The sequence below is a fragment of the Arachis hypogaea genome, chromosome 14, assembly GCF_003086295.3.
Source record: "Arachis hypogaea cultivar Tifrunner chromosome 14, arahy.Tifrunner.gnm2.J5K5, whole genome shotgun sequence".
In the NCBI taxonomy this organism is placed as follows: Eukaryota; Viridiplantae; Streptophyta; class Magnoliopsida; order Fabales; family Fabaceae; genus Arachis; species Arachis hypogaea.
The window spans coordinates 57,986,953-58,000,804 of NC_092049.1; the positions used below are offsets into that span (position 1 = coordinate 57,986,953).

At 36.6% G+C, this 13,852-nt stretch overlaps 1 non-coding gene across 1 annotated transcript; it reads right to left on the minus strand.

The window, feature by feature from the left end:
• Positions 1–12,219: 12,219 nt before the first annotated feature.
• Positions 12,220–12,327, minus strand: LOC112745906 (small nucleolar RNA R71). The gene has a single exon (XR_003173812.1). It is a non-coding gene; the product is annotated as a small nucleolar RNA R71 (small nucleolar RNA).
• Between the last annotated feature and the right edge of the window lie 1,525 nt (positions 12,328–13,852).

A 13,852-nucleotide genomic window follows, 5' to 3' on the forward strand; every position in this document is an offset into this window, starting at 1 on the left:
AGAACTCAACCAGCGGCAGCTAGCTCAGATGAAAGCATTCAACGAGTTCAGTGTACTTAATAAAGGACGGCAACTACATAGGGAGGAGTTCAACATAAACACTCAAGCCAAGTTGAACTACATGTCTAGTCATATGCATAATCTATACTATGCCATCCCTACATATGATGAGGTCCAAAAAGATTTTGTAGAACAAGAAGAAAGGAAGGTGAAACAGCAGAAGGAAACACCGAAAAAGAAGATGGAAGATGCTGGATTTTAGAAGAAGTTGATTGGAAAAGGCAAGGGAAGTGGGAGTACAAGCACTCAAGAAAAACACCAAGAAGACAAGCAAGAGGAAGTGCATGGGCAACCCCATGAATAAAAGGTGGTGGAGTTCCCTCTTTGATCCATATTTTTCAAGCTTTAAATAAGGAAAATCATGTATGAAATAGAACATGTTACATGGTAGTTAGGATTTTGAATTATGCCTTTATGTTTTTCATTACTTAGGTCTATGCTTGCTAGTCTTCATGTCACTGCATTCGTACCTTGCTTACTTGTATGCTTGTCTCCTTTTTAATAAAAAGAGAATGTGTGTTATCAAAGACCAGAGTGGAATTCATATTGTGGAGTAAGTTCCTAATTTTGTGGTGTGGTCATAGATTAGCTAAGTTGGTTCACCAACAAGGTGGGAGGACAACTATCTGTCCGGAATCATATGCTTGAGGCACACCCCATGAGACTAACTAAATAACAAGATCCCATTAAGAAAGAAAAAAAAAAGAAAAAGAGTAAGAAATAAGGCTAGGCACCAAGGGTTGAATCTTGAGGCAAGTGTCTGTGGTGCTCCTGTGTAAGGGATCTACTTGGATGAATAAGCTCTTAGGGGTGCCTTATCACTTGGTAACTTGGGATTAACTAACTCGGGATTATCAGCTGAAAGTCCATTATCAAGAGTAACCCTTGCTACAAAACACTTAGTAACCCAAAGAGGTGCTAGACACCAAGGTCTCAAGAAAGAAAATAAACAAACCATGTGCCTGTGGTGTGTATGTACGGGGGAAAGAGACTTGAGAGAGTAAGTCCTTAGGGGTGTCTTAACACCTAGCACCTTGAACCAACTGGTTTGTGAGTGCTGGCTGAAAGCTTATCTTAAAGAGTCGCCCCCTTATAGAGCATCTAGTCTAAGAACTCAAATAAGCCCTGAAATGACAAAAAGGATCAGAGAATAAGAGTCTCATAGGGTGCAGTCAAGTGAGCATTCCAGGACATGATAAAGGTCTGAAAGCCAGTGAAGGAATGAACCTAATTTGCTATGCATGAAACCACCAAAAAACCAAGGACATAACTTCCACGATAATGACTCACTTCTTTTGGCATTTCATTCATCATTCTCTTGTTCCAGTACTTGCTTAGGGACAAGCAAGCTTTAAGTTTGGTGTTGTGATGCCAGGGCATTTTGGCCAATTTTATTGACCTTTTTTTTACTATTTTAGGGTAGTTTCATGCATTTTCTTAGGAAATAAGCAAGTTTTGGGTAGAATTTCACTTACATCTTGATTTAAGCATAAATTGTGCACTTTACATGATTTCATGGGAATTTTGCATGAATTAGATGACAAATTGGATGATGCATGTCTCATGATGTGGATTAGAACTTTGATGCACTTTATTGCTTGATTTCAGGACAAAGGAAGCAAGAAAGAACCACGTTAGCAGCCACGTTAGTCTAACTAACGTGACCACTAACGTGGAATGGGAGCTAGCTTGCAACGTTAATGAGAAAAGTAATCGCCAATAACGTCCTCGAAGCCATCATAGCCCACATTAAGAGTCATGTTAACTAAGTTAACGTGAACTCTAACGTGGAAGAAAGAAAGTGGAGCCAACGTTAGTGACACTCACCTTTGTCACTAATGTTGGACCAAGCTCATATTGGCCACGTTAGCTTCCACGTTAACTTAGTTAACGTGGACTCTAATGTTGGGAAGCAAAAGAATGGCCAACGTTTGTGACACCCACCATTGTCACTAACGTTGGAATGAGCCACCTTGAGCTACGTTAACTCCCATGTTAACTTAGTTAACGTGGAAGTTAACGTAGAGAAAGCAAACAATCGCCAACGTTAGTGACACTCACCTTTGTCACTAACGTTGGAATGAGCCACAATGAGCCACTATGAGCCACGTTAACTCCGACGTTAACTTAGTTAACGTGGAAGCTAACGTTGAGGATACGATGATAAGCCGATGTTAGTGACACTCACCTTTGTCACTAACGTTGGAGATGGCTATCAACACCACGTTAGAAGCCACGTTAACTTAGTTAATGTGGACTCTAACGTGGGAAGTAGGGGCACCTTGGAATGTTAGTGACAAAGGTAAGTGTCACTAACGTTCTCGAAGAATTGGCAAGCCTACGTTAAGAGCCACGTTAACTAAGTTAACATGAACTCTAACGTAGGGGAAGGGAGGACTCTCATGTTAACTAAGTTAACGTGAACTCTAACGTAGGGGAAGGGAGGACTCTCAACGTTACTGGAAAAGGTGAGTCCCAATAACGTGTATGAAGCACCAAGAGGCAACGTTAGTGGTCACGTTGGTGCCACTAATGTTGAAGTTAACGTGGATCATCCCTGGGTGAGGAACGTTAGTGAAAAAGGTGATTGTCACTAACGTTCTCGAACCCACACTCTCAGTTAACGTTAACACCACTAACGTCCTGAGCTAAAGACCTTGCCTACTTCACACTTTATCTCTGCAAGTAAAGCTAAGCCCACTACGGAAGATAATTGCTTCAAACTCAAGATCCAAAGGCCCATATCCAAGACTTGAAGAATCAACTAGCAGATCAGAAGAGTAATATATATAGGGGTAGCAGTTTTGGAGAGTGAGGAATTTTGAGAACTATTCTCTATAATATTTTACTTTCTCTGCACTTCTAGTTTTACTTTTCATAATGTATTTTCCATCTTTATTTTCGATTTCCAGAGCTATGAACAACTAAACCCCTTTCATTGGGTTAGGGGGCTCTGTTGTAATTTGATGGATCAATATTAGTTTTCATTATTCTTCTTCTATCTTTTCTCTTGATTTTACTAGAAAGCTTTCAATCTTCATCCAATTGGGTAGTTATCTTGGAAAAGAAGCTATTCATACTTGGATCTCTTTTGAACCTTGGAAGAGGAATGAAGAGATCATGCTAGAAATGATTTCTCATGTTGGACCAAATTGGGGTTGGATGGATATGGTGACTATAATTCTACCAACACTTGATTTGGGAATGCATGTGGTATAATCAGTGACCATACTTCATCTCTTCTCACGAGCAATTGACCAAGGAATTGGCTATTGATCAAGATTTGAGAGATTGAATTACAAGGAATTGTAATTCGATCACTTAAGATTGCCAAGGAGATCAATGAACGCATTGATTGAGGAAGAGATGAAAATGAACATGATCCGGAGAATGCAACATCTCCTAAGCCCAATGAATTCCCCATTTCTGATCTTACCCATTCTCTTTAATTTCTTCAATTTACTTTTATGAGCGTCTTCCCCATTCCCATTTAAGATTCTGCAATTTACTTTCCACCATTTACATTCAGCTCTTTATTTCCAGCAATTTACATTTTTTGCTATTTACTTTCCCGCCATTTAATTTTCTGCAAATCTCAAATCAAATTCTGCTTCGCTCAACTAGAACATTCCTCTAATTAAAGTTGCTTGACCAATCAATCCCTGTGGGATTCGACGTCACTCTATTGTGAGTTTTTACTTGACGACAATTCGGTATACTGGCCGAAGGAAAATTGTTGAGAGACAAGTTTCCGTGCTAACAGGAAGATCAGAAATTGCCCCCCAGCGAATGCACTTTAAGTGGGTCACGTGCCTGATGTCCCACGTGCGCATAGATGGCCAGAATCCTCCTCACGTGTGCGCATGAATGACGCGTGCGCGTGACTTGCAAAGCTCTTCTCATGCGTACGCGTGGCTGACGTGTGCGCGTGGCCCTTAATTCTCCAAATGCTCATTTCTTCATGTATTCTCACACTTTGTATGCTTTTCTCTTCACTCCTTCCATCCAATACATGCCTTATAAATATGAAATCACTCAACAAATATATCGAGGCATCGAATGGAATTAAAGTGAATTAAAATTAGTAAATTAAAGGCCTAAAAAGCATGTTTTCACACTTAAGCACAAAATCAGGGAGAATTACAAAACCATGCTATTTCATTAAATAAATATGGGAAAAAGGTGATAAAATTCCGTAAATTAAGCACAAGATAAACCACAAAATTGGGGTTTACCAGATCATAGGACTTGAGCAAATCTTTCTCCCAATTGTTATGAATCTAGATTCGGAATTGATACGTGAAATTTAATCAACCAATATCTAGATTCATGGAATTATGTGGCTCTATATTAGAGAACATGCTTCATCCCTTCTCATGAGCAATGAGATCAAGGAATTGGAAATTGATCAAGTCAAGAGAGATTGAATTACTAAGAAATTTGAATTCAATTACTTATGATTTTCCAAGAAATCAATGATTGTATGATTGAAGCTGAGATGAAAACTAATTATTCCAGAGAATTCAAAATCTCTGAAACCCAATGATCTTCCCCTTCTATTCTCTTATTCCTTTATTTTAAAATTGCTTTAATTTGATGATCATTTACGTTGCTTCCTTTACATTCTTGCAATTTAATATTCTTGCAATTTATATTCCAGTATTTACATTCTTGCACTTTAAATTCCCAGCAATTTACAATTCTGTGACTTACTTTCAAGTCATTTATTGCCTCTATTTACTTTTTGCTCAAGTCATTTACATTGCACGTTTCTATTATCAATTGTTCATCATCAAATTGTGAATTGTCTAACTAGAATACTCAATCACTCATTGCTTCCTTAATTCCTTAATTAATTCTCATGGGAACGATAATATACTCAACGTGGTATTACTTGATGTGATCCAGTGCACTTGTCAGTAATTTTGCGAGATTTTGTATCAAGTTTTTGGCACCGTTGCGGGGATTAACGGTGATTAACAAATGACCGATTGTTTGATTACCTAGATTAGAAATTTTTTTCTTTTTGTTCTATTCATTTAATTAATTTTAATCCTTTATTTTCTTTAGTTCCCTAATTGTTTGTGTTATTGCCTCACTTGAGGTTCTTTTCACTTGACAGAAGGAGCTTCAATTTTCTTTTTTTTTGTTGTTTTTTTTGTGTGCATGCAGGGTAATCAAGAGGAAAAAACTCTCCGTTTTGATCCAGAAATCAAACAAACCCTTTAGAGTTTAAGAAGAAAAGCAAAAAACAAGAGAATGTTAAAAGAAGGTGAGGGAGCATCACACACAACCATGGATGATCCTCACAACAACAATGCAACCAATGATGCTCTACATGGTAGGAGGATATTAGGATCATATACTACTCCTGATCCTAGAAATGGTGGGAGTAGTTGGTACGCAAAATTAGAACTCGCACAACTTCATTGGCAAGTGCATCAGGTCGTCCAAGTAATACCTCAGGTGAGTGAGGGTCGATCCCATGAGGATTGTTGGATTGAGCAAGCAATAGTTATCCTGTTGGACTTAGTCAGGCAAACAGTGAAAGATGGTTGTTGGTGTAAAACACATAAACAGTAAAAAGCAAGTAAAGAAAGCAAATAAACATATTTGGAGTAAAACAATGATGATAAAATAGTTAAGGTCTCGGAGATATTTATCTTTCCAGATTAAGACTTCTTACCAAGTATTTTAACAATGAGTGATTCATTCCATGACAAACGATAAGTGATTAAAACCTAATCTCTTAGCGAATTAATCCCCTCTGATCTTCATTAAAAGCCACTCTCGTGGTCATTCAATTCAGATCAGAGGGTGAAGTTCAGAAAACCAGTTTAGCGCCACAAAAACCTCAATTACCCAAAGCTAACTGGATTTTATGTCACATATCTAATTAGCTTAGGTAAATTGCAGTTTAGGAGGAGTGTTTTCAAGCTGTAGCTCAAACGAGATAACTCTCTCAAGAATCACAAGAACTCATATAGAATAAGGGGCCATACTCTGGTTCCACCCCTGATTCATAAGATTAAGAACGAAAACAACACCTTAGAATTGAATCAGACATTTAATTAAATATAAGAATAATAACCTTAATCCATAGAAATAAACAGAGCTCCTAACCATAACCAGGAGGTTTATTTGCTCATAACTTTACAAAGAAAATAGGTTTCTAAAAGATGTTGAAGAAGAAGATCTCCCTTAAACCTAAGTGATCTCCTCCTTAAATACTAAATGCTGAACCTAAAAGATATTAATTTAAATTAAAATTTACAAAGATAAAATAAGATAAGCCTAAGAAGTGCTCAAAATACACGTGGAGGCCCAATTGGTGTGAAATGGACAACAAGCTGGCGTTCAATGCCAGGATTGGGCGTTGAACGCCCAGAGAGGAGTTGCACTTCTGACTTTAGCACCTTTGCTGGCGTTGACCACCAGGTTGGGCATTCAGCGCCCAAGCGGGAGTTGGCAGTTTTTTTATTTCTTATTCCAGGCTTCTCCAAACTGCTTCGAATTTTACCTAAAACCATAAAAATGCAAGAAAAACTCAAAGTAGCATCCAAAGGTGAATTTTGCACTAAAACATAATGAAACTTAATAAAATCCAACTAAAAATAGTATAAAAACAACTAGAAAAAGGGTATAAGATACTCACGCATCAGTAGTATTTTGACTCCCAATGTCAATGTAAATAATTTTAAACTCAAGCCTCAATTGATCACCCTTGTCCAACAAAACTGCCAATTTGGAGGAAGCCCACAGGAGGATCCAAACTAACACATCTCAAACTTCATCCAAATTTGTGATACAGTAAAAATAAATGGGGTATTAGCTGAAGCATATAGATTCCTATTGTTCCTATTCTCTCTTAGAGATAGAGCTGCACAATGGTTGAAGTCACACCCTAAATAAAGCATTACTACGTGGGAGGACTTAGTTAGCAAGTTTCTAACTAAGTTCTTTCCTCCCCAAAGATTGATTAAATTGAGGATAGAGGTTCAAAGTTTTAGGCAACTTAAAGGAGAATCCTTATATGAGGCTTGGGAGAGATACAAAGGGATGCTGAGGAGATGTCCATTAAACAAGTTTGTAGATTAGGTTCAGCTACAAATTTTCTATGATGGAATCACTCAAATCTGAAGGAACTCATTGGATAATTCAGCAGGGAGATCCCTACACATGAAGACTCCTAGTAAAGCTATGGAACTCATTGACAATGTTACAAATAATCAATACCCTTACTCTTCAGAGAGGAATATGAATATGAAAAGAGGAGTGATGGAGCTAGAAACTTTGAATGCTCTTGAAGCTCAAAATAAAATTATGTCTCAACAACTCTCTACACTCACTAAGTAAATGGAAGAAATGCAAGTCTCTGCCATCAACACACAAAGCTCACTGTATGACATGAATGGAGTTGGTGGAAATTTTGATTCATTCAACACTAATCAAACACAAGTGGAGCAAGCCAATTTCATGGGAAACTCCTCCATGACACAACAAAATGATCCATATTCCAAAACATATAATCCTGGATGGAGAAACCATCCTAATTTTGGGTGGAGAAACCAACAAAACCAAGGCCAGAGGAGTAACAATTTCAACCACACAATCAACTTCAACCCCCAACGAAACACTCAAAACCATTTTAAGTGTTTAGTCTCAAGGGTTACTTGACACTTTTATACCACAAGCATATAGTTAAGAAAAACTACTCTTTTGAGCTTTTAGATCAATTTTGACCCCCTAACCATTGATGCTCAAAGCCTTGGACCTTTTTCTTTTGATTTTTTTCCTTTTATTTTATTTTTGATGTTTGTTTTGCTTCAAGAATAAATCTTTTTAATTTTTTAGAGAATCAATAATACTTCTCTAAATTCCTGTTCCTCAAGAACCAATATACTTAACTTCAATGTCAAATATGCACAGTTAATTCATATATTCAGAAAATAGAAATAAGGCTACCACATCAAAGTAAATAGAATAAATCATTATATAACTCAAGACTTTATGCATCTTACTACTTCTTTTTCAATAGATTTTTCTTTTAAGCTTGATGAGGAATACTGATGAGCGGATAATTTATACGCTTTTTTGCATTGTTTTCCTATAGTTTTTAGTATGCTTTAGTTACTTTTTATCATATTTTTATTAGTTTTTATGCAAAAATCACATTTCTAGACTTTACTATGAGTTTGTGTATTTTTCTATAATTTCAAGTATTTTCTGGCTGAAATTGAGGGACCTGAGCAAAAGTCTGATTCAGAGGCTAAGAAAGGACTGCAGATGCTGTTGGATTCTGACCCTCCTGCATGCGAAGTGAATTTTCTGGAGCTACAGAAGCCCAATTTGTACACTCTCAATTGCGTTGGAAATTAGACATCTTGGGCTTTCCAGAAATGTATAATAATCCATACTTTTCCCGAGATTTGATAGCCCAAACTGGCGTTTAAACGCCAGCCAGAGACCCTTTTCTGGCGTAAAATGCCAGAACTGGCACCAGAACTGGAGTTAAACGCCCAAACTGGCATCCAAGCTGGCGTTTAACTCTAGAAAAGGCCTATGCACATGTAAAGCTCAATGCTCAGCCCAAGAACATACCAAGTGGGCCCTGGAAGTAGATTTCTGCACTATCTGCACTTAGTTACTTATTTTCTGTAATCCTTAGTAACTAGTTTAGTATAAATAGCATTTTTGGAACATATTTGGGGCTTATGCCATTTTTTACATTTGGGAGGCTGGCCATTCGGCCATGCCGAGACCTTTTTCTTTTATGTATTTTCTACGGTGGAGTTTCTACACCTCATAGATTAAGGTGCGGAGCTTTGCTGTTCTTCATGAATTAATGCAAGTACTATTGTTTCTCTTTCAATTAACGCTTACTTCTTCTCCAAGATATACTCTCGTACTTAATTCAGTTAAGTCAGAATGAAGGGGTGACCCGTGACAATCACCCACTATCTTTATTACTCGCTTAGCCAAGATTCGCGTGCCTGACAACCACAAGCGGTCTACATGATGTTCAATGTAGTCATTGGATGATAGCCGGAGTATAGTCTCTTGGGTCTCAGATTCATGGACCGAGTTCATAAGATTAGAACCTTCGTGGTAGAGGCTAGAACCAATTGGCAGCATTCCTGAGATCCGAAAAGTCTAAACCTTGTCTGTGGTATTTCAAGTAGGATCTGGGAAGGGTTGACTGTGACGAGGGTCAAACTCGTGAATGTTGGGCACAGTGACAGTGTGCAAAAGGATAGAGAGATCCTATTCTGACATAACTGAGAACCGACAGATGATTAGCCGTGCGACAGCTGTACCTGGTATTTTTCATCCGAGACGAGAAATCCGACAGTTGATTAGTCGTGCAGAAACCGTACTTGGATCATTTTCACTGAGAGGATCATACAGCTTGCCATGGAAGGGAGCACGCATGATTGGATGAAGGCAATAGGAAAGCAAAGGTTCAGAAGCAACAAAGCATCTCCAAACGCTTATCTAAAATTCCCACTAATGAATTACATAAGTAACTTATTTTATTTTATGTTTTATTCATCTTTCAATTATCAAAACTCTCAACCAATTGAATCTGCCTGACTAAGATTTACAAGATGACCATAGCTTGCTTCAAGCCGACAATCTCCTTGGGATCGACCCTTATTTACGTAAGGTATTACTTGGACGACCCAGTGCTCTTGCTGGTTAGTTGTACCGAAGTTGTGAAAGGTGTGATCACAATTCCGTGCACCAAGTTTTTGGCACCGTTGCCGAGGATTGTTCGAGTTTGGACAACTGACGGTTCATCTTGTTGCTTAGATTGGGTAATTTTATTTTATGTTTAAGCTTTTTATTTTTATTTTCAAAAAAAAATGTTTTCATAAATTTGATTCAAAATTTTTAAGAATGAATTCTAACTTAGAGCTTCACAATGTTATATTGAAGCCTGGCTGGCTGTTAAGCCATGTCTAATCTTTTGGATTGAGGTTTCCACTTTTCATTGTAGAAAGGTCATCATTTGCAGTGCTTTACTAAAGCTTGGCTGGCCATTTGGCCTTGTCTAATTCTTTTGGACCAAAGCTTTAGACTAACATTGCATGAATCCTAGAATTCTTATTAAAAATTTTGAATTTCTTTATTCTCTTTTTCCAAAATAATTTCAACAAACATATACAATAAAATTACTAAAATCATAGAACCAAAAAATTTTGTGTTTCTTGTTTGAGTCTTATGTCAAATTTTAAGTTTGGTGTCAATTGCATTTTTTTAATTTTATTTTCTAAAAACTTTCGAAAATTCATGCATTATGTTCTTCATGATTTTCAAGTTGTTCTTGATGATTTTCTTTGTTTGATCTTTAATTTTTCTTGTTTTGTGTCTTTTCTTGTTTTTCATATGCATTTTTGAATTATTAGTGTCTAAAGTTTAAAAAGTTCTTAAGTTTGGTGTCTTGCATGTCTTTCTTTTCTTAAAAAATTTTAAAAATATGTTCTTGATGTTCATCATGATCTTCAAAGTGTTCTTGGTGTTCATCTTGACATTCAAAGTGTTCTTGCATGCATTATTTGTTTTGATCTTAAATTTTTATGTCATGTGTCATTTTGTTGTTTTTCTCTTTCTTCATTAATCCAAAAAAATTCAAAAATAAGATCTTTTCCTTATTTTATTTTACTCATAAATTTTGAAATTTTGAGTTGACTTGATAAAAAATTTTTAAAATTTAGTTTTTTTTTGTTAGTCAAGTTAGAATTTCAATTTAAAAACTTTATCTTTTCAAATCTTTTTCAAAAATCAAATCTTTTTCATTTTTCTTCTTAATATTTTCGAATTTCTTAAATAAATTTTCAAAATCTTTTTCTTATTTTTATTTCATATTTTCGAAAATTTGACTAACAATTAATGCTTTGATTCAAAAATTTCAAGTTGTTACTTTCTTATTAAGAAAGGTTCAATCTTTAAATTTTAGAATCATATCTTTTAGTTTCTTGTTAGTCAAGTCATCAACTTTAATTTTTAAAAATCAAATCTTTTTAATTTTTGTTTCAATTCTTTTTCAAAATAAATTTCAATCATATCTTTTTAAAATTTTAATTTCAAAATCTTTTTCTAACTTCTTATCTTTTCAAAATTTATTTTCAAATCTTTTTCAATTAACCACTTGACTTGTTTGTTTTAATTTAAAAAAGTTTACTATTTCTTATCTTTTTCAAAACCACCTAACTACTTTTCTCTCTCATTAATTTCGAAAACTAACTTACAAATTTTTCAAAAATCTTTTTAATTAATTAATTTATTTAGTTTTCAATTTGCTTTTATTTCTTTTCTTAAATTTTGAAGTCTAACTTATAATTAAAATAAAAGCAAAAATATTTTTCTTTTCTTTTAATTAATATTCGAATACTCTCTCTCTTTCTCATCTCTTTCTATTTATTTTATTTATTCACTAACACTTCTCTTCTACTCATCTAATAATTCGAACCCTCTCTCTCACTCTCTCTCTGTGTTCGAATTTCTTCTTCTTCTTCCTTCTTCATTCTATTCTTCTTTTCCTCTGACACATAAAGGATTCTCTATATTGTGACATAGAGGATTTCTCTTCTTTTCTGTTCTCTTCTTTTTCTTATGAGTAAGAGCAGGGATAAAGACATTCTTGTTGAAGCTGATCCTGAACCTAAAAGGACTCTGAAGAGGAAGCTAAGAGAAGCTAAAGCACAACACTTCAGAGATAACCTTACAGAAAATTTTGAAAAAGAAGCAGACATGGCAGCCAAACCCAACAACAATGGTGGAGGTGCAAGGAAGATGCTTGGTGACTTTACTGCACCAACTTCTGACTTCTATGGAAGAAGCATCTCAATTCATGCAATTGAAGCAAACAATTTTGAGCTTAAGCCTCAATTAGTTTCTCTAATACAGCAGAATTGCAAGTTTCATGGACTTTCATTGGAAGATCCTCATCAGTTCTTAGCTGAATTCTTGCAAATCTATGACACTGTTAAGACCAATGGGGTTGATCTCGAGGTCTACAGACTTATGCTTTTCCCCTTTGCTGTAAGAGACAGAGCTAGGATATGGTTGGACTCACAACCTAAAGAAAGTCTGAACTCTTGGGAAAAGTTGGTCAATGCTTTCTTGGCCAAATTCTTTCCACCTCAAAAGATGAGCAAGCTTAGAGTGGAAGTCCAAACCTTCAGACAGAAGGAAGGTGAATCCCTCTCTGAAGCTTGGGAAAGATACAAGCAGTTGATCAGAAGATGTCCTTCTGACATGCTTTCAGAATGGAGCATCTTATGTATATTCTATGATGGTCTGTCTGAATTGTCTAAGATGTCATTGGACCACTCTGCTGGTGGGTCTCTTCATCTGAAGAAAACCCCTGCAGAAGCCTAGGAACTCATTGAGATGGTTGCAAATAACCAGTTCATTTATACTTCTGAAAGAAATCCTGTGAATAATGGGATGACTCAAAAGAAAGGAGTTCTTGAGATTGATAATCTGAATGCCATATTGGCTCAGAACAAAATATTGACTCAGCAAGTCAATGTGATTTCTCAGAATCTGACTGAAATGCAAGCTGCATCCGGCAGTACTAAAGAAGCTTCCTCTGAAGGAGAAGCTTATAACCCTGAGAATCTTGAAATGGAAGAAGTGAATTACATAGGAGAATCCTATGGAAACACTTACAATCCTTCATAGAGGAATCATCCAAATTTCTCATGGAAGGATCAACAGAAGCCTCAACAAGGCTTCAATAATAATAATAATGGTGGGAGAAATAGGTTTGGCAATAGCAAGCCTTTTCCATCATCTTCTCAACAACAGACAGAGAATTCTAAGCAGAGCCTCTCTGACTTAGCAACCATAGTCTCTGATCTATCTAAGACCACTCTCAGTTTCATGACTGAAACAAGATCCTCCATTAGAAATCTGGAGATACAAGTGGGTCAACTGAGTAAAAGAGTTACTAAAACTCCTCCTAGTACTCTCCCAAGCAATACAGAAGAGAATCCCAAAAGAGAGTGTAAGGCCATAACTATATCCAAAGTGGCCGAACCTGGAGAGAGTAAAAAGGCAGTGATTTCCAGTGAGGAAGACCTTGCTGGACGTCCATTGACCAATAAGGAGTTCCCTATTGAGGAACTAAAGGAATTTGAGGCTCATATAAAGACCATAGAGATTCCATGGAACTTAATGCTGCAGTTTATGAGCTGTGGTGAAGATTCTTCCTCTGAAGAGGATGAAGATATTATTGAAGAGCAAGTTACTCGGTATCTAGGAGCAATCATGAAGCTAAACGCCAAGTTATTTGGTAATGAGACTTGGGAGGATGAACTTCCATTGCTCATCAATGAACTGAATGCCTTGGTTCAACAGAAATTACCTCAGAAGAAACTGGACCCCGAAAAGTTCTTAATACCTTGTACCATAGGCACCATGACCTTTGAGAAGGTTCTGTGTGACCTGGGGTCAGGAATAAACCTCATGCCACTCTCTGTAATGGAGAAACTAGGGATCTTTGAGGTACAAGCTGCAAGAATCTCACTAGAGATGGCAGACAAATCAATGAAACAGGCTTATGGACTTGTAGATGATGTCTTAGTAAAGGTTGAAGGCCTGTACATCCCTGCTGACTTCATAATCCTAGACACTGGGAAGGATGAGGATGAATGCATCATCTTTGGAAGGCCCTTGCTAGCGACAGCAAGAGCTGTGATTGATATGGATAGAGGAGAGTTAGTCCTTCAATTGAATGAGGACTACCTTGTGTTTAAGGCTCAAGGATCTTCTTTTGTAACCA